The sequence below is a fragment of the Mustela nivalis genome (assembly GCF_964662115.1).
Source record: "Mustela nivalis genome assembly, chromosome: 6".
NCBI classification, from domain to species: domain Eukaryota; kingdom Metazoa; phylum Chordata; class Mammalia; order Carnivora; family Mustelidae; genus Mustela; species Mustela nivalis.
Window position 1 is genome coordinate 113810508 of NC_139025.1, and position 20925 is coordinate 113831432.

General features: G+C 52.9%; 1 long non-coding RNA gene across 1 annotated transcript; it reads left to right on the top strand.

The window, feature by feature from the left end:
• Positions 1 to 293: 293 nt before the first annotated feature.
• On the top strand, positions 294 to 6946 carry LOC309866858. The gene is made up of 3 exons (XR_014312839.1): positions 294 to 610; positions 6220 to 6367; positions 6750 to 6946. It is a non-coding gene; the product is annotated as an uncharacterized lncRNA (long non-coding RNA).
• The last annotated feature ends 13979 nt before the right edge of the window (positions 6947 to 20925 follow it).

Below are 20925 nucleotides of genomic sequence, written 5' to 3' on the forward strand. Positions count from 1 at the left end.
TTTGGGGCTCTTCATTTTTTCTGCCCCTTGGGTATGTGGGCAGCGGCCCAAAGATGCTGGTTGACCTTCACCGGCATCATGCCCTGGATTAACCTAGAAAAGGCACTACCACGGTAACCACGAGAGGGACGCAGCGGGGTTCTGGGCAAAGCTCTGGTTCAGGGCAGCGAAGCCCGCAGCTTCAGACTGTCCAATGCAGGAGAGAGCAAAACTGCAGGAAACTAGTACACGGATGGCAACCGCTCTGACAGTGTTTATTTCGGTGTTAGCCTGAACTCCCATCTGCACTGCTCGATCCCCCTTCTATAGAGGGGAAGCGAAGGACCGCCCCAGCTCCCAGGGGTCGACCTCATGCCACAATTGGCACTCGGTCTGAGACTCTGAGACCTGGGAAATGCCCAGCTTCTTCATCTCCGTCGTCCTCTGAAATCTGAGTCCAAGGGCCCATCGCTTCAGGGCGGTGCAGAGATCTCCGGCAGTTCCTCTCGGATCTACCCCCCACCCTCTCACCCCACCGAGAGCTTCAGGATGCTGGTTCGCTCCGGGCGCAGAAGTGAGGCAGGGACCCTGGAGGCCAGGCAGTGGTGGGCGTCCCCACCTTCTTTACTGGGTGAGTACCTGTAGCCCCCCCACCCCCTGCTCCCACACACTGCCTGCTCCTGGGCTGCATGGCTACAGGGTCACCCCTTCTGGGGTCTTGCCTGGGTGAGATTGCTCCCCACCTAGGAACCCATGCACTGTATTCCCATCACCACATGGAGCAATGCCAGTCTTTCCCCTCTTTTTGATCTCCAAAGTATTCCTTTCTAGGGGTGTCTGGGTGGTACAGTCAGTAAAGCATCTGACTCTAGATTTTGGCTCAGGTCATGCTCTCAGGGTCATAGGATCGAGTCCCATGTCAGACTCCTTGTTCAGCATGGAGTCTGCTTCTCCCTCTCTGTCTGCCCCTCCCCCCACAAGTGCACATTCTCTCTCTCTCCAAAGTAAATAAATGGATAAAATCTATTTTTTTAAATTCCTTTTTCATTGTACCTCACACAGGACTTATATAAGATTGGAAAAGCAAACCATGAGAGAACAGACCAAAGCTAACATTATGATAAATAACATTACACGTCCATCTCAATTTTAACCTTCACAGAAGCTGCCTCTGGTAGCTATTCTTCTTCAGCCCATTTCACAGATGGGAAAACTGAAGTTCAGATGACTTACCCAGCATCCTACAAACTGATATTTGCCAAGCAGGGAGTTGAACCCAGGTCTGACTTCATCATGCCTCAAGAGCTCCTCCAGGTTCTATCTTTTAAAAAATAAAGTCTAGGGGCACCTGGGTGGCTCAGGGGTTAAGCATCTGCCTTTGGTTCCGCTCATGGTCTCAGGGTCCTGGGATCCAGCCCTGCATAGGGCTCGCTGCTCAGCAGGAAGCCTGCTTCTCCCACTCCCACTCCCCCTACTTGTGTTCCCTCTCTTCTCGCTGTCTCTCTCTCTCTCTCTCTGTCAAATAAATAAATCTTTTAAAATACATACATACATACATACATTAAAAAACAGAGTCTAGCCCTGAAAACCAAATCCCAGGACCAGACTTCCCTTTCCCCCATTCAGGGCAGGCCTTCCACTGGACCTCCTGGGTCTCCACCAGGCCTGTCTGAGTCATCTTCTGTCTCTGAGAAAGAGTAGCATTAAAGGCTAGAATCCTCTGCCTTCTGGCTTCCAGGGGAGATGGCCGGCCCTCCCACGTGAGGGATGCCCCAGGTGATGCTGTGGGAGCTGGCGGGTGTCCCCAAAGGAGCCATAATGGTGTGAGGGCCCTAAGCTGGGGAGCTAGGGAGCAGAGATGGGTTCTCCTTTCTGGAGTCTCTGTGTAGGGGAAAAGTTGAGAGCCTGGCAGCTCTGAAGGGCTGGCTGGATGGCCGCAGCCCCACCCCCTAATTAGATGGAAGAGTAGAGGGAGCAGGGTAATGAACGGTGTCCCCCGGCCATGGAGGAGGACACCTTCCTTCATTGTACTGCTGCTATACTCGCCAAAATATTTGTAGGGGCCAAGACACCTGTTTTAATTTAGAGATAAAGCCAAAAGGAATGCAGCAATGTCAGGAGGCCAGGTAAGCCTACCTCGCGGGTCCATGGAAACTCCCAGACCCCTCCCCAATCTCTGATGACTGTGGGAAATCAGCTTGCCTAGAAGCCAAAGAGATCCATGGAAGTGTCGGCTGCTACAAGCTCCAGGTTACAAGGATGGCTGTCTGAGGCCTGGGATTGGATGTCATGTGGGTAAAAGTCTTCTTTTACCAGAAAAGGAACAGAGGAATAGCCCTTGCCCCCCGCCCCGCCCCCTCCACGAGGAAAGGGTCTTGCCCAAAGCTCTGCCTGTGTCCCCTGAGGGTCCCTTATCAGTGGAGGGGCAGTCGCAAGCTTTTGGAGAAACCAAGGAGCGGAAGAGGATGCGGGGAGAGGGCTCTGAACTCCGGGGGACAGAGGCGTATCAGAGAAACGGAGCCGAGGCTGTCGCCATGGGAGGGGCCTGTCTAGCTCGGCTTTGTGCCCTTCGGAGCAAAGCTGGAAACCCCTGGGGAAGCCATGGAGTGAGGGGATGGCAGGAAGGGGGGAGGGAGGCATTTTTCATGAGTCAAGGGCAAACTGCTGGAGGGCTCTAAAAATTCGGAAGCCCAGGCCCACCTCTCTCCTTCACAGAGGAGGAGCCTGGGGCCGGCCACAGGAGAGACAGACACAGGGCTAGAAGCTGGGGTCTTCTCCATGGCTTTATGGGGCCAGCCGGAGGTGTGGGTCCGCCTCCCTGCTTGCCTCCTTCTAAGGACTGACTGGAACTTTCTTTCCCACCTCAACCCTCTTTGGTGGGTTTGGTGAGATGCTGGGAAGACAGCCGCTGCATCGGCTTTGTAGAGCATACAGATGATCTTACGACAGCTGTGCGTCACCAGGGCCTCCCCCGAAATGCGCGTGTGACCTAGAGACCTGAGCCTCTCTCCGGGTGAATCGTGAGGACCCCTGCAGAGCTGGGAAGCCATCATCACCCCTCAGGGACCCAGTAGACAGGCTGGGGGAGGCTGGGGGGGTTGGGGAAGGGGAAGTAAGAAGAAAGAGAAGAGTCTCTAGGATGGGAAGGGGACCACGAACCCAGCTGGAAACAGACCTGTTACAAGGGGGGGCTCCACGAGTGACTGAGAAGACCTCCCCATCAGCGGGAAGGACGGACCCACAGCCAAGGGCCCCGGGTGACATGGGGCACACTCAGGGAAACGGTGCAGTTCTGTTCTGAGCTGCCGTCACATACACACAGAAAGCCCCGTAGCATAGCTGTGTGATGTCAGAGGGGAGGATCCCTCACACCGCCCGGAGGAAAGGGGGGGGCACATTTAGCGAGTCGCAAGCCCTCCAGTACTTGATACTGACTTAAACATCGCCACCACCACCAAAACGAAGGGAAAGGACAAGCCCCTGGTTTAGGAAAGACCATTTCTCACCATTTTTATGTGGAAAATTTCAAATACAACAGCTAAAGAATACCCAGGTTCCCACCCGCTGCGTGACGCTCACAGGCCAAGTCCAGACTGTCTCTTCTGTTTGTGTGGCCTTCGAGCTAAGAGTAGTTTTTCTGGTTTGTTTGTTTGTTTGTTTAAGTAGAAGAAGATTTTTTTTAAGAAGAAGAATGATACTTTGTGACATATGAAAATTCATATGAAATTCAGATTGTAGCCTTCATAAATAACATCTTATTGGAACCTGGCCCCTCCACTTAACGAATTGTCTATGGCCATTTTCATGATGTACCCAGAGCCCAGGGGCTATAGCAGAGCGGACATGGCTGGCAATGCAGAAAATATTTACTCTCTGATCCTTTAAGAAAAAAAAAAAAAAATTGTTGACCTCTGACTTAGAGTCTACGATTAATATTTTCCTGTGTGTGCTTTATCACATATCCACCCAGCTATGAAAAGAGATATTTGCAAATCAGATCCTAGCAAAAGATGAAGATCTAAAATAACTTGAGAAGGAACAGGTCCTGACTTCCTCTGAAGCAGCCTGGAAGGGACAGGAAAAAGCCCCAGAGAGGAGTAAAGGACCTGTTTTCTCCTTTGTCCGGATTCCACGTGTATTTAGAATTTTCTGCCAGTAAGACTAAAATCACTGCTGTTATCTTTTTCCTGGTAATGGACCGGGCCAGTCTGGGTGTTGCAAACCAAGAGTTGTGTTTCATTATGTTTTTGGAGAATTTTTTGATTAATGGGGATTTTATGCTCCAAGGAAGGAGGCAGGGTCCATGCCATGCTGCATGGGTCTGGTCGCCAGCCCGGTGTGGGGCCGTCCGTGTTAAATAAATGCAGCCTCGAATTTCTGAGGCCAGAGATGAGCCACGAGTCCTTGCATCACCAAGGTATTGACCTCACTTGCCCGTGATGGGAATCTCTGGCCTGCCGTGTCACCTACAACGAGGGGCTCTGGGAGAGATGGAAAGGAAGGTGCCAGTTTCATTAGCCCTGACGCCTGGTGGGAGCTGCAGGCATGATCTGGAATTTTCCCTGCATGGAAGGTGCTACCCTATAGGTAAGAGCCACATGCTATTCTCCCAGGTCCCCATAATGCAAGGAAGAAGGGGGAGTGCACCTTCCAGCAGGAAGCAGGAAGAGAGTTTTATGCAGGTGTTGGCTGTACCGTTTGGGCTTTCTAGGTAGCTCCTGAAAACAAGCTTCAAAATAGTTCCATAAAAGGCAATGTGATTGCAAACAGGTGTCTCAGAAATGCATAATATGGTCTACTGTTACTGAGTAACATTTTTAAAAAAGAATAGAAGAGCAGTCGGTTTGGGATAGTGAAAAAGATCAGAAAAGCGGTATAATTGGGCAATTCACAAGCGGCTGGCAAGGCATCCAGGCTCCAGATGCCGACTCCTTCGCCGTCTCTGAAACAGTGTGTGCTGTTCCTTGATTGCAAAGATGTCTTCCCTGGGCGCCGAAAATTAATTGGACATTCCCTTGGAGGGGCTACTGTGGTTTTATGTTTTATTTTTTCATTTTGGCAAATTGGAAAGCCCGGAGTGTGTCAGGCCACTCATCCAACATTCATTCGTAGGGGAAAGGAGCATACATTGGGCATCTATTTTGTGCTCCACCCTGTGCCAACAATTTTATTCCTATATTCCTTCATTCATTCATTCGTCTGTTCGGAGGTCTCATGGTCATGGTCATGGTCCTGTACTTCAGGAGTTGCTGAACTGGAGGGCCTTTTGATAGACCAAGCATAAGAATTCCACACTTCCTGTCAATGATTGGCTTAATAATGATCACTTGACTCGATCTGAGTTGATGAAATTTAGGGCACATCTTTTGAGCTTCTAGAAATGGTTTCTTAAAAATGAACACAAGGATTTTCTTTAAGGGTAGTGAATATGTTTTGGAATTTGGTATAGGGCAACATGGTGAGTGTACTAACAAACGGACACAAAGATGTGTCCTTTGTCTTGCTGTCCTTCTCTTCATGTCGTGTGAGGATGTCAGCCTGGAACTTCAGCAGCCATCTTGTGCCCATGAGGACACCAGCCTGGAGACAAACAATGATATGCTGAGGGTGTCGGAGCAGAAAGATGGAAGAAAATTAGCCTTGATGGCACAGAGAAGCTGCGAATTAGCCGGCCCCAGGGTAGTCCTGTCTTTGGATAAATGTAAGATATTAGATACCTGCTTTGTTGAAATTGTTTGGAGTCACATTTTGTCAAGTGTGTGCATCAGAGGATGGCTCAATCAGTTAAGCGTCTGCCTTCAGCTCAGGTCATGATCCCAGAGTCCTGGAATCAAGTCTGGCATGGGGCTCCCTACTCTTTAGGGAGCCTGCTTCTCTGCCCTTCCCTGGTTCATTCTCTCTCTCTCTGTCTCTCTCTCTCAAATAAATAAATAAAATCTTTAGAAAGCTCTCTGATTATAGACAGTCTGGTCTGTTTCCTCTGGTCCGAGAAGGCAGGAATCTCATCTCTGTTCAGTACCCTAACCTCACTGCCTATAGTCACACCTATCACAGAGTGGATGCTCCGTATTTGTAGAATAAATGGGCACCATACCTAAATCATTTCATTGAACTTTTTTACCAACTCTGTGAGAAAAATAGGACCACGAGATTTTAAAGTGGAGCTAGCTGAGTCTTAGAGAGGTTAACTGCCTAACATCACAGAGGAATAAATCTAGCTCTGTCCACTTCTTGTTCCAGCCTGCCCTGCAGCCTTTCAGTGCAAGACTGTGGACGAAGACAGAGTGACAGCGTCTGTGACACATCTGTGGTTGGATTTAGCGCTGCAAGAGTGTGGCTCAAATGACCACTTAAACGGTCCTGTGGCTTCTGTTTGTGTGGTTCCATGGTGTGTTGGGACATGGACGTTCTTGTGGGCTTCTTGCTGCTGCCATGTAAGGAGGGTGGGAGGTAGAACTGTACACATCTTAGGGATGCCAAGGCTGTACTGAGAGTAGGACAGTAAGATGATCTTTTCTCCACCATTATTGCAGTAATTCAAAGGCTTCATGGGATGAAAGTCATCCGGGAGTTGTTAGATGCTGAACACGGTGTGCCATTATTTTGGGAACCCCAGAAAGGGGATTTGCAAAATGACAGGTTCATAATTACAGTAATGGCAAACAATTATTAAGCTCCTACTATATGCCAGGCACTGTATTAAGCACTTTACTTGAATTTTCTCATTTAACTCTTACAGCATTAGTAAATACAAACTGCTATTATCTCAGATCTGCAGGAGACAACTGAAGCCCAGAAAGGCTGAGTGATTCTGCCAAAGTCACACAGCTATAGTCAGAGCAGCCAGGATTCAGTCCAGTCCAACTTGGTCCCTATGATAAACTGCCTGCCTGTTCCTGTGTATTCTGACACGCAGCTGTGGTCTCTGATACAATCAACCAAACAGGAAATTGTACTTTTCCATCACCTTCGAGGATGACCGATAAATGGCCCAAAATAACATGGCCCCTGCTGAGTAATTTAGACTCATCTCTGCCTGTCATTCTTCCATTGTAGCTTTGCTTCTTGTCGTTAAAGGTGATTAATTTTAAGAATTGTCCTGTTCAAAAAAGACAAATAGCCTCCTGGTGAGGGTCCTCTTGTTAACTGTGTAGGAGTAGAATCATCTGAGCTAATCAATAGTAAAGGCGTTGCATGAAAGGGTGAAACACCTCCCCCCGCCCCATCCACACACACATACACCATGCTCAAGTGCAATTTCAACTGCTGCCTCTGTGCGGGGGGAGGGGGCAGCGTGCTCACTTATGAAACCTGGGAAAGGGGCTGAAGGGTCAATACGGGCATCCCATACTTGGAGTAGATTTTCTCTTCCTACAAAGAGCTGAGGAGGTCCTTAAGCCCCTCCTACCACCAAATGCAGAGAGAAAAAGATGGCCATTTGGTCCCAGGCACCTGGAGGACACATAATTGCCAAATGGGAGGAGGGCCACACACCACAGCGTTTGCAGCAGGTTTGAATAGCAGCAAACACAGGGGAAACTAGGCAAAGCTTTGGAGGAGCAGCTAGTGAAAACCCTGCCCTTGCTGTGGGGGTCTTGGGGGCTTCTAGAACATGAACTTTCCAGCCCCGATGCCAAGGAATGAGGACCCCGTACGGGATGGATGGTCAGAACGCGGGGGGGGGGGCGCGTGGGCAGGGAGAGGCAGGGGACGATCCCTGCCCCAGACAACATCCAGCAATCCAGGGTACTGGTAGGGTCCCGCCCTACCTAGCTCCTCACTCTGCTGTTCACAGAAGAACCCCCCCATCGGCTACAGCTACATGTGATGTGCTATGGTAGATACACACTCAGGCTTCAGCCTTTGGTTAGAGACACTACACTGTTGATTTCATAGTCTGCAGTCAGTACTGAGGCAGGGCCCCTTCCTTTTTCGAAAACCTTGACCTTCAAGAATCATTCCTGATGTTATTAAGGAGAAGAAATGCAGCCAGGCAGACCCCGGAGCGTTTACAGTTAATGATCTGGTGCTTATCCATGTAAAACGCTGGCCAACAAGGGATTTGCCACAAACCACTCGGGCGGCAATTGAACTCCGCGAATTGAAGTCTTTCATACTTCCGAGGGTGGTCGTTCTTCTTCTGAAAATGTGCACTGATCACCCAGACTACGGCGGTGCTCCGTGCCCGTCATCTGTTAACAGTGGTGAGCTGAGAACATGTGACGTGTCCAGCCACAGGGAGTGCTTAGGTGAAGCGGTGTGTCCACTTTTACGGGACTATCAGGGAGCTGTCAGGAATTATGCTCACAGAGACGGTGATAAATGGACACGCTTACCGTGTAGAGTGAAAAAGCCACACTAGAAATTGAATGCACACTGATTATAATCTATAAAACAATAATAATCCTATATGCTAGAGTGAAGCCAGAGCCTGAGTCACATCTGGGTAAGGATCCAGATCTTTCTAAGAGTGCTTGGTCATCTTGTCGGGGGGTGGGCTCCCAGGGGCACATTTGCATGTGCTGGCTGGCACCAAGTTTTACGGGAGGCAACCTGGAGGGGTGGGCCTGGGGAGCCAGCATTGTTCGCCTTCGGAATATGGTACCCTGACCCGCTTCCACAGGTCAGCCCGAGGGAAAAAGGGCTGCGCGGAGATACCAGGCGCTGTTTTCACGAGGTGAGCAGGTGACTGTCATATAGCCTGTCGTCCTGGCAGAAACCCGCACAGCAGCCCCCTTGCTAGCTGACTGCAGTCTCCCCTGGGCACTTTGAAGTGGTCAAGGGGTGGTGAGGTCCTGTCACCCCACGGCGGTCTCAGATGTGGGCATTGCCGAGGGCAGCTTGAGAACACAAAGACTTGCTTTGGCCTGGTTTAGGAGCACATACCAGACACATCTGTGTGACTGCAAGAAGTGTGTGGTGTGTGTGTGTGTGTGTGTGACCTTATAGGCAGGGCAGAACCAGAGAAGCGACGAGACTACTTGGGTTGGGCTGGCTTGCAGAAATATTTTCTTTTCTTTCTTTCTTTCTTTCTTTCTTTCTTTTTTTTTTTTTTAAGATTTTATTTATTTGAGAGAGAAAGAGAGAATGCTTGCATACACTGGGGGGGGGGAGGGGCAGAGGTAGAGGGAGAAGCAAAGTCCCAACTGGGGGCTTGATCCCAGGACCCTGAGATCATAACCTGAGCCCAAGGCAGACGCTTAGCCCACTGAGCCCCCCAGGAGCCCCTGGCTTACAGAAATATAAGTTGACCCATACATACCTAAGTGTCTGGAGGGAAACCTATCAAAACACTAGCAGTAGAAGAGGAGGAAAACAAAAGGAGCACGGAATAGACAGATGACCTTCACAGCACATAGACAGATGACCTTCACAGCACCACTCAGAGATAGTGCAGAGGTTCTAGTCAGGTGCTGCAAAAGTCCTTGAACTACCTGTCATCTGCACAGACAGGATAACCACCGACAGCCTGAGGCCGTCCCGGGATACTTAGCTCGTAGCTCAGACACTGTCCTGGGACCCCAGCCTCAACCTTCAGGAGCTCTGAGGACAGCACCAAGCCCCAGCCTGTCTCTCCAGGCTCAGCCCAGCCCCTCTCCCCGCTGCTCTGCACTCCCCTCACTTTCTTCTAGCTCCCTGCTACCTCAGGGTTTGCGGGAGCTATTGCTTTTGATGAGAACACTATTCCCTTTCCCCCTCCTGGCTACTCCTACTCACAGCCCAGGGCTCAGCTTACCCACCCTGTCCTCAGAGGCTCACCTCCACACCAGCTCCTCCGTCTCACAGTCCTACACTCCCTGATTTTTCCCTTCAGGGCACTTCTCAGTTTACAACCTTAGATGTGTGTCATTTAATGGGATTGATTTCCAGCTCCCCTGCGGGACCGCGAGCTCTGTGAAGGGTAGGGGTGTGAATGCAGGCTTGGCACTGAAAGAGTATATGTGGGATAGATGGACAGATGGATAGATGGATGGGTGGACGATGGATAGACAGATGGATGGATGGATGGATGGACAGACAGATAAATAAGATGGAGATGAACCTGTTGTAGCAGGGATAGTAAGAAGGTTAGCATGACAGGAAGGAAGAGTACATGAAATGATCCCCAGGGGTGACATGGGAACCAGACTAGAGAGTGGCTGGTCAGTCACACAGAGAACAGTGGGCATCACTAAAGGGTCATGGGGAAGAGGTTAAGGGGACTAGTTTAGGATTGGGGCAGAGAGGCGGTGATAGCCAGCAGACAGCCAAAAGGAGACATGGACCACAGGTTACTGGGTGTCTGTCTGTCCATTCTCTTGCCCTTCAAACTGGCCTATCCACCCTCCCTGCCAGACTACCGGTGACTTACACTGGGGCCGTTCCCTCCCCTAACCCATGCTGGTACCCATGTCTCTGGGAAGCTGGCATAGGGCTCCTGGCTCTGCTACAAGCATCCTGACCTAGTTGCCCTTTGAAGGTCTTGGGTGGATGCCCCGGTCGAGTCCCTACCCCTGGCAGCCAGCCCCCTGGAAGCCAGGAGCTGGTGGAAACTCTAGACAAGAAACCTCTCTGCCCATCACACTGGTGTCAGGGTTCTGCCCACCGAGCACAGCCTGGAACAAGGTGCTGAGAGGCCTGGCTTCCTCTCCCTGGCCCTGGAGCCGCTGACGGACCACCAGCGGGAGAGCCCAAGCACCTTACAGCCAGCAGATTGGGCTGCCGAGCAAAGTACCACATGCCCCGCGGTTTCCATAGCAGAGCCATATTTCCGTTCAGCCCTGGAGACTAGAAGACTTCTGAAGGACTCACCGCTGCTGAAGGCCCATCGGTGGGAGAAGCAGAACGAGCCGGTGCTGACCGGAAGCTGGGGTTCTGGGAAGGCGCTCCGCCCTCCCAGGTCAAGGCCAGTGCCCTCCCATCCATGGCAAGTGATGAGGACTTTGCCCTGAGCCCAGAATGTTACTAGCCTGTCTGTGAACTTGGACTTGCCCACTGGGAGAATATTGGGAAGGAACAGACCCACCTGCCGGGGCATCAAACCAGGTGCTTTGTTCACACAAAGTCCTTTCAAGATCAAGGTGTCGGCTGGCTGGTTTCTTCGGAGGCCTCCCCTCTTGCTTGTGCTTGGCCGTCTTCTACCGGTGTCTTCGCGTGGACTTCCCTCTGTGTGTGTCCGGGTCCTCATGTCCTCTTCTTTTTTTTTTTTTTTTAAGATTTTATTTATTTATTTGACAGAGAAATCACAAGTAGGCAGAGAGGCAGAAGGAAGCAGGCTTCCCACTGAGCAGAGAGCCCAATGCAGGGCTTGATCCCAGGACCCTGAGATCATGACCTGAGCTGAAGGCAGAGGCTTAACCCACTGAGCCACCCAGGTGCCCCCCTCATGTCCTCTTCTTATAAGGGCACAGGTCACCCTGGATCAGGGCCCACCCTGGTAAATTTATTTTAGCTTAGTTACCTCTTTGAAGAGTCCGTCTTCAAATACGGTCACTTTCTGAGGTCCTGGGGGTTGGCCCTTGAGCAGAGGAATCTAGGGGGTGGGGGACACAACTCAGCCCGTCAAGGGAGCCCAGGACCAACATGCAGAGTCACCAGGGCTGCCCATTATGCAGACTAGAACGTGGGGCCTGAACAGAAAGGGAGGCCGAGAAGGGAAGCCCAGAGGAGCTGGGCACCTCCTATGGGAACACAGTGGGAGGACATCCCCAACCCTTCCACCCTCCTGGCCACAGCCCTCGGGCGACTGCAACTCCCAGCCATCAGCTCTCAGGCAGCCCTGAGGCTAATTGCTTGGCAGGGATGCCACGAGTGGGAGAGAGGCGGCCTCGAGCAGGCTTTGAGCTCCTGGGAGATGGGGCGTCTCCAGCCCAGAGCTTATCAGCACGCCCGCTGGGTCAGGATCCAATAATTAGAATGACATTCCCAGAGCAATTTGGTGGAGCGTTTGTCCTTCCATTCACGCCAGCCAGACGGGCCTCTGGTTTGCAGCTTCTGAAAAACAAGAAATTCCAGTAAGGGATTAATGACTTAATTATAAATGCGGCTTGGAAATGCAAAGGTTATTAAGAAGGGGAAAAGATACATGCTAATAAGAGACACGCTATTAACAACAGAATAAAGATTCATTGTTGGCGCCGCAGTAAAGTTTTCCAAGTTCAGTAATAAAAACCACCTGGTCTGCAGAGGGCTGGCTGTCATGGTGACAGGCCCCAGGGCGCTGGCGCTGGCCAATGAGGCGTGTCCTCCCCTGCCTCTGATCCTGCTCCCTGAGGGGCTCCCTCTTCCTGGTACAATAGGCCCCCAGGCCTCAATCCACCCGGGAAGTGCTGGGCCTGTGCCCATTTGTGGGAAGGGCACAGCGAGACTCAGGGGAGCCACTGGGGACAACGGGGCCTCAAGGTTAGTCTGACTCTCCCTGCCTCTGAAAGCCCATAGGTGGGAGAAGCAGAACGAGCCAGTGCTGACAGGAAGCTGGGGTTCTGGGAAGGGGTTCCGCCCTCCCAGGTCAAGGCCAGCGCCCTCTCATCCACAGGTGCTTTGTTCACATGAAGTCCTTTCATCTCTGCACCCATCTTATGGAGCATTACTGTTCCCACATTTCGCTGACAGAGAGACAGAGGTTCCCAGAGGTGAAGACATGTGCCCAAGGTCATGGAGTGAACCAGGGGCAGAGCTGGGACTCAAAGCCAAGGCCAGGGTTGTCCTCACAAGAAGGGAAGCAGGGGCTGAAGGAACTTGGACCAGAGGTTCCCTACTGGCAGGGCTGGGTCTCCCTCCCAGGTTCTCAGATGCAGGACTCAAACCCCAAGTCACAAACAAGCTTCTCAAGGATCTGGGTCACCATGTCAGGCTTCTTTACTAATTAACCAGCTGTGCCCACGTGTCTCTCCCCGGGGCCACCAGGCCACCTGCTCTCCCACTGCACATGCCCAGGAAGCAGCTTCCCAGAGTTTCCTCGGGGTTTAATTGCTTTGGATAATCACCCCATGGCTGATAGGGTGTGGAGAGGAGGTAAGAAAGAGTAGCTGCTCTCACCGACACCTTCCCTTCCCTCTCCTGCCCCCAGGACAAGAATCGTGAGTTAAGGTGGAGGTGCTCAGGCCCTGGCAGGCAGGGCCAGGGGACTTGGGTCCCAAGGGACTGGGTGGAAGGCCCTAAGAGATGGATATGGGCTGGCTGGGCAGATGGGCACCCTTGAGAGTGGGGAGGAAAGATCCACCCAGAGCAAACAGGGAAAGGGATGCCCCGGCCCCTCCTCACTGACTTAGCTGGCCGGCCTGCTCCATGAGGGACCGCACCTGCCCCATCCCCCGGGGAGCCCCCTCACACAGCACCAGGTACACGATGGGCACTCAGTAAATATTTGAGAGAGAGACAGTACAAGTTGGGGGAGAGGCAGATAGAGAGGAAGAAGCAGACTCCCAGCTGAGCAGGGAGCCCAGTGCGGGGCTCGATCCCAGGACTCCAGGATCACGACTCCAGCTGAAGGCAGATGCTTAACAGACTGAGCTACCAACGCATCCCATAGATCTTTTCTTGTCCTGAGCTGAATCCCACCCTTCCAGCCACCGTCCTGTGCCCTTACAGTCACCAGAGCCTCTGCTCCTGTATCCAAAGGAAACAGCCACTTCCTTGTTGTGTGACCCTGTCCCCACTCCTAAACCTCTCTGAGCCCTGTTTTCCTCAGCTCTAATATGTGGAGATGACACCTTACTGTAGGAAGTAGACTCATCCGCCAGCTCCCTGCATGGGATGGACTAAAAATGTGATGGGGCTGGCCCACCCGCTTTAGGTCATTCAGTCCCTAGTTGCTCCTCCCAGGCCATGGACCCCTATTTTTGACTGATGTCACTTGTCATGGTGCCCTGTGCCCCCCTATGTCTTGGCCCCTCTCATCCTGGGCTAGTGCCTGGATCAACCTGACCCTGACTCGGGGCACTGTGGGACTGTTCCAGACCACCCTGTCCCTGCCCACCAGCACCTCTGGCTGCCCTGGAGAATTGCCTGGGACAAAGGGAGGAAGAGAAAATAAGGAAAGGATGAGGCTTCTTCAGACACCAAGTCAGGGAGTCCCCGAGATAGGGAAACCAGAGTGTGGACTGCACTGTGCTGGGGGTTGAATCCCGTCTCTTCTCCTGGCTGGCTGCCTCTGAGCCTCAGTGTTCCCCCTCTGTAAAGTGGGGCTAACTTGTCACGGGTAGGGTTGCATTGGAGATCAAATGAGATCACAGTAGCAGGTGTCTGACACACAGCGGAGAGCCCCCCTCTGCGATCTCGAGTCCTTGTCACTGAGTATGCATTTTGCTGCTCCCAGCAACTGATTGAGGGAACCTAAGGTTTTGTTTTGCTTTACTTTGCTTTGGGTGTTAAGCGTAGCCCAGCGCCCATCCCTTGTCCCTCGGGCGGTGCAGTCTGACCGACTTCAGACCAAAGGGGGCCAGCCCTGCCACCCGCTGCCCCAGAGGGAAAGCGGGTACAGGCAGGGGCGGAGGGTGGGGGCAGAACCCTGGAGGAAGGTGGGTGAGAGCAAAGGGAAAGGGAGCCAGGAGGAGGGAGACGGCTCATCTAAAACGGGAAACTAATGAAGAGATCTCCATCTAATTAGACAGGCTGCAGTTTAAACCAGACAGAGTTTCCTTGGTGAAACCTGTTTGCATGTTTTCTGTCATTCAGCCAATGTGTTAATTAGGCAAATAATATTAATAATGACATTCACTTCGGGAAAGTTAAGAGGGGAGGGAAAGGTGGAAGTGACAGTTTGGGATCTGAGGAGGGGCTCGACTCTGCAGGTGGCGGGAGGGAGTGGAAAGAACCTGGCCCAAGGAGGGTGCCCCAGGGCCCCGGCAGCCGCGCCGCTCGGAGCCTGTCTCTTCCTGTGCGCAGTGACGATGGGCGCCTTTCCTCACCACTGGTGGAGGCTTAACCGAGGTGACCCGTGTTAAGTCCAGAAGGCCATGTGCACAGAGATGGTCAGGGCAGGTGCAGCTCATCTCTACCTTGCAGCCAACCCTGTCCGGAGCCAGTATGCTGCCTGGCCCCCGGCATCCCAGGCCCCCACCACACACCCTCCAGACTGGGTTCTTCCTAGAAGGGCACTCCCTCCTAACTCACTATCATGCATCACAGAAGAAGGAACCTTAGAAATCAGCCAACAAGACTCCTCCACCCCAGGATCTGGAACCCCTCCATTATACCCCAACTAGTCTTCACTTGGATACACCCTGTGACGGGGCACTCACACCCACTGATGCTGCCTGACCCTCAGGTGATCTGGGCTCCTCTTTGCTTGCATTAAAATACTTCTGGCTATGATGTGTAGTCAGTGGGCCCAGTTCTGCCCCCTGAAATAGACACAAAAGTCCAGCCCCTCTCCCGTAGGGTCTTCTCTCTGGGATCTGCAGCCCTCACATCCAGGCAGGTCCTGGAAGACCTGGTGCTGCCTCTTTGGATGCTTCCTGAGCACCTACTATGTACTGGGCACTGAGTCTGGGCATCTTCCGCATGGCGTGCATACCAGCTCATCGGACAGGACTCAGTACCCCCTTGCGGCTGAAAAAACTGAAGCTCAGAGCTGTGAAAATGACTCAAGCTCTCTTGGTAATGTAGTCACTGAGGAGAGGCTAGAATGCAGCCATCATATTGTACCCCACGATCTTTCTAGAATAGACTCCAGAACAGTTCACACGTCAGCTCTATCCTTCCCTAAGCCCTGTGGGGGGAGCCCTGTCATCCTCCCCATCCTACAGAGTGGGGCTTGAGCCTCAGACGAGTGACGCAAACTGCCCGTGTTCACGGGAGTGACAGAATGGGCAGCTTGCCCAGGTCTGCCCTCTGAACTCGGGACAAGGAGAACCACACTCTTCTGGCCCTTACAGGGCGCCGTCCGCCGTTCTGGGGACTCGGCTAATGCTGGTTAATTGCATTTGCAGTGGGCGGTAGGGCTGGCAAGCCGGTGCTTAATGCCTCCTACTCCCCTGTAAAATCCCCAGCCCGCCTTTGGAGTTCACCTTCAGGGAAAGGCTGGTGAACCCTTTTAAGTGCAGCCAGAGCACTTGGCTGAGTTCCTCTTGCCCGGGGTCAGACGCGTTGCACACCTCCCAGCCGGCCGTGAACAAGGTGATTATGAGCTAATAACCGTGGTTCCAGAACCCCAAGTGAGCACTGACCAGGGCTAATCCCAAAGGCAGCTCTCAGGCAGGCGTGGGAGCAGCCACTTACCTCACCCTTTGCAGCCACAGAGGAGGAATTCTCTGTCATGTGCATAGAGCCCAGAGTCCTCTCTCTGCTTGCTATCAGCACTGGGCGGCTGGAAGGGAGCTCTGGACCCCAGAGCTCAGGGCCCCAGCCCGTTACAGGAAAGGAGACAGGCCCCGATACAGGACTGGGGGGTAGGCAGTCAAGGGCTCCCGAGGGCTTGTAGCAGGCAGCGCCAGGTGCAAAACCCTGTCATCCACCTGTGGACCTCTCGGCCTCACCCCACCAGCTCTCAGAATCTGCAGAAGGGTCTGTTTGCTTGCTTACTTGTCTGTCTGGGGGTCCAGCCCCCGGTGCAGGCTGCCAACCAGCCTACTGCTGGCTGCTTCCAGATCCTCTAATTCTACAATATTATTGATGATTTTGATGTCTGCCCCAGTTGCCGGGGCAATCAGTGCCTGCCTGGCCATCAGAACCCCTCAGATGGCCAAGGCAGGTTTCCCTGCCTACAGGGTAGGTGAGAACAGAGTTGGGGGTGGGGAGGTCCTGTGAAGGAGCCCGGCAGACACAGCATTAACTTGTTATGTAAATACCTTATTCAATTATTCCTCCTCCTCCTCCTCCTCCAACACGCAGTGGGCTAATCACTCATGCCTGGCTGGTTCATGAATATTAAACCCAGCTCCCTTGCCAGAGCATCTCAGCGGTGGGAAACCATGGCCTCCAGGGGAGAGAAAGGCGAGAGCCCTGAACCCCACCTTTAGTGAGCCCTGGAACTGCAAGGGGAGGCCTTGGGTGCCTCATGTTCCATATACATAGCAGATGGTTGGAATAACAGTCTCCAGAGACACTGAGCACCTGCTTCTCTGGAAACAGCAGGCTAAACCCCAGCAGGGCTGGCTGTGTGTCCTGAGGCAAATGACTCAGCATCTCTGGGCCTCAGTAGCCTCATCTGTAAAATGGGGTAATGACACTTACTTCTGGTAATGTTCTGATTCGTGACCCAATACATAAGCCACATGCGACTATATCCTGCATACAGTTAGAAACTCCTAAGTGAATGCTCCCTGCTTGATAGAACCTGGGCTTGCCCTCCGGGAGCTCAAGGTCTGGATTTTAGGGTCATCTACTGAGGAGCAAAAAGCCTGAGTGAGGGAACCAGAGAGAGGTAGGGCATGTGGCAAGCAGAGGCCGAGGTGGGAAAGGATCCCATAGCCTGGGGTAGGTGTGGAGGGCTTCCTGGAAGAGGCAGGCTTGGCATGGACTATAAAGATTACATTTGTTCCTTCATTCATGCTCTTAGTACATATTTATTGAGCACCTGTTATGTACCAAGCACTTGGACTAGAACAGTAAACAAAACACTCTACCCTTAAGGAAGCCCCTTAAGACGGCCCCAAGTTCTTTGACAGTCCTCCCATCAAGAGGTAGCCATCTAGCCCCTCCCGTGAACCCAGGCTGACCTCGTGACTTGTTTGACGAGTAGAATGAAGCAGAAGTGATGTTCTGAGCCGACATCAAAAAAGAGGTCTTGCAGCTTCTCCCTGGGCTGCTTACAACACTCACTCCAGGAGCCCTGGGCCTTCCTGGAAAAAGTCCGACGGCAGGTACAGCATGGAGGAGGCCAGTGTGCGAGCTCCAGTCCCACTAAGCCCCGCCTTCCCACTCTCCTTGCTAAGGCAGCAGGTGGGCCAGCGAAGCCGCAAGGCGTTGCATCCCTGCCCACCTGCTGAAGACCACAGAGCAACCCCCATGGTCAGGAAACGAAAGCCAAGAACGACCCACGGAGCCGAGCCCGGGCGCCTGTCAGTCACAGAACCATGAGTGACAATTAAGGGTGTGTCGTGTGAACCTGTCCGATTTCTAGGAAGTGTGTCACAGAGCAGTACATACCAGCGCTAGGGCCAAGGACAATCAATGCGTAATGAGCGGAGTAAACGCGGGAGAGGAAAATAAAGGAGGCGAGGGGCTAAGGGATGCATATCTACGCACTCGCCGTGTGCCCGGGGAAGCACTCACTGTGAGCAGGGCAGATGAGCAAAGACCCAAGAAGGTGAGAAAACGCAGCTCCCTGGAAGAAGAGAGTTCCGGGCAGAGGGAAGAGCCAGTGCAAAGGCCCTGAGTCCAGGGTGCACCTGGATCATTGTACAAGGAACAGCCAGAGCTGGTGGGGCTGGCGTGGAAGGAGCGCCAGCTAGCCCGTGGGGATGTCTCCCTCCTCGGCAGCAATCCTGCACGATGACTTCAGCACCCTCATTTGGGTCTCCTTGTCCCCTAACATTAACCGTCCCATTTAACAGACTGGGACACCGAGGTCCAGAAGATGATGAGCCCAAAGGCCTGCAGCTCTGTTTGGAAGGCCGGGCAAAAAATCCTTCTGTGATTCCATGGCCACAATTTTTCAGCCCTCTCCCCTCCCCTCTCATTTCCTTCCCTTCTAGAATACTTCTAGAATACTTGCCCTCCCCCACCCCACCCCTACCACACCAACTCCACCATTCTCTCTCCTGATGGCCTGAGTGCCTCTGCTCCCTCTGCCTCTGAAGCTGCCCTGCTAGACAGACCCCTCAAGGCATTCCCAGGGGTCCGGGAGCACCCTACCCCGCCATGCTCCCTTCTCCCCGCTCCTGCGCCAACATTTTAAGGCTGGCTGCTCCACTCAAGAGGTAGAGGGTGGCGGTGGCTCTGAGGCATCGGAAGTCAAAGGAAGGTGCTGGTGTAGAAGGACCATCTACTGGGGAGGTAGAGACCATTCCCCTGGGAGGTGAGACTCGTCACTGCCAGGCTGTGCCGGCTCGCCCATCTCATCAACACTGACCCCTATGTGCTCAGTGCCATCATGTCCCGTTTCCCAGAGGAGGACACTGAGGCATTGAATACTTGGCCCAAGAAGGCAGGGGGACCCCATGGGCCACATTTCATAGCTGGGTGCCCTGAAGCCATTCCTCACACCAAAAACAAATGTCAAACCCCATGGAAGGCTTCCCACAAAGGTGAGATTCTTGTCACCTCTGCAGATACAGATGAAAAGACAATAGAACTCTCTGAATCGTTCCAGGAAAGGGACCTCCTCCATCACAGCCCGCAGGCGTCTTGGGGTCAGAACAAGGAAGCAGGATAAACCCTCGAGGACTGTGGGGTTGATGGTGCAGGAGGCACTGACTCCATTCAAGCCAGACAGGGAGAGAGGAAGGGGAAGAGGGGGAGGGGGCCGGCGAGCCAGGCTCTCTGGGAGCCCTCCCTCGACAAGCTCTGGATGGAAGAGAGAGAGAAAAAGCCATTGTGGTTAAGATCAGTGTGGCTAATAATTTATGAACGTAGTCGACATTGATCAATGCTTCAGCAACTCGAACCCCGCAACAGCCTTGCACACCGCTCATTAGCTCCTGACAATAACCCGAGAAGTAGTGATGGCGTCACTTTCTCTAGAAGGACACGGTGGCTCAGAGAGGTTAATGGATCTACCGAGAGTCGCATAGCCAGGAAGCACCCTGAACCCGGCTCTTTCCAGTTCTGGGGCCCATGCTCCTAACCGCTGTGTTGCCTACAGAAGGACTCACAAGAACTGGCCCCCTGTGTAAGGGGGTCTGTGTTCAGCGTATACAAGCCAAGGGGCTATCACCCATTGGTGGAATTTTGGGCACCAACACTCCAGACCCACAGTTTATAAAAGGCTTGATTTATTTGTACACGGTCTCCTATGAGCCTCATGAGGGACCCCTGAAGTTGACATCATTCTTTCCTCTTACAATGACACAAATCCCAGAGCCACAGCGATGGACGCAGAGGCCCACACAGAATTAGCTGTGACATTGGAACTTGACCCCTTGACCCCCAGGCCCCTACCTGCAGCTCAGGTACTGCCCATGGGCCCTGGCTGTGCATTCCCCACAGGGACAGGTGGGCTCCCCAGTGGGCACCACCACTGTCCCCCCTGAGCACAGCTCTGCCCTCTGTTACAGCCCAGGAGTGGTATGCCCATCGTGGGATTCTGCCTTCTGTGCGGTGGGCAAAACAAGCCCCGAGGAAGCTGTCGGCTCACAGTCTGCAAGGGGTCTTCAAGGCCAGGCTCTCGGTAGGGTCGAGAATGTTCTAAGCTGGGAGCTGAAAGGCTTGGGGCCTAAGGGCTGTCAGGCTCACATCACACCCTTCCACACATTTCAAGCCAAGCTAATGCCTTACTTAACAGGGGGGGGGGGGCTGTTTTAAAGTGCTTAGAACAAGAAAAAAGGAAGAAGGGTCAACGGTCACGATGTGCCTTTGGAAGAATAGTCCCCAGCTGATCAACCTCGCTGATCATCAAGGAAGCGGAAATGCTAACAGGAGGCTTTCATCTGTCTGTCTGGCAAAGAGTTAAAAGGTAAAGCCCAGCGTCAGCGGGAGGATGGGAGGGGGTGACAATGTGTCTCAAGAGGCGGCCACTCGAGATGGTGGTGGCGGCATATGTTTGTAACCCATTTTGAGGGTTGGACGGGCAATACAGGCAAAGTGTAAAGTGCTCACCCCCTTGTGTCCGGCAATCCTACTTTTAGGACGGATCCTACAACCATTCCAGCACTGGGATGTCTGTGCAAAGATGGGAGTGGCAGTGACGTTGGTAAAAATTAGACCCTCCCTGAACGCTGATCCATGGGGAATCCAGTAAATGAATTCAGGGCAGCAATAGACAGGAAGGACAAAGGATGCGTCTACCTCCATACCTCCATACGGTTTCGGGCACAGACCTGTGCACAGGGTGGGGGAGGGGGTCAGGTGGGGGCAGGACACAAA